Raw genomic sequence first — 361 nt, 5'->3', positions numbered from 1 at the left:
CATTACCTGGCAGTGTTGACATGCCCTTCCTCAACCTCATCTCCTCCCTCCGCCCCGTGGTTGCTGGAGGCTGTTGTGCAGGTACAGCTCTCCAGTGGGTACAGTGGGCCAGAGAAATCCTGTGATTTATGCATGGGAGCTGTTTCTTCTCAGCAGCTGCCATAGCCCGGTCACTGGTACATTGTTCTTCCTAAAACAGTGCTGTTGTGCAAGATCTCTGTATTTGATATAATACTGTGATTCTTAATCTTTTGGGGGGCAGTAGAGACCCCATTGAAAGTTCAGTAAAAGCTGTTCTCCCACTTCTCAGAAAGCTTAGATATCATGTTCTCAACAAAGAGGTTGGAGTGGATATCCCTGA

The 361-nt window shown here is 47.6% G+C and overlaps 1 non-coding gene across 1 annotated transcript; it reads left to right on the top strand.

Annotated features, from left to right (window-relative positions):
• Positions 1-51: 51 nt before the first annotated feature.
• Positions 52-184, top strand: LOC115069056. The gene has a single exon (XR_003848388.1). It is a non-coding gene; the product is annotated as a small nucleolar RNA SNORA84 (small nucleolar RNA).
• The last annotated feature ends 177 nt before the right edge of the window (positions 185-361 follow it).

The sequence above is a fragment of the Nannospalax galili genome, unplaced genomic scaffold, assembly GCF_000622305.1.
Source record: "Nannospalax galili isolate Female #2095 unplaced genomic scaffold, S.galili_v1.0 C46982243, whole genome shotgun sequence".
Taxonomy (NCBI): Eukaryota; Metazoa; Chordata; class Mammalia; order Rodentia; family Spalacidae; genus Nannospalax; species Nannospalax galili.
Note: the sequence above shows the minus strand (reverse complement) of the source record. Positions and strands in the feature narration are given on the sequence as shown.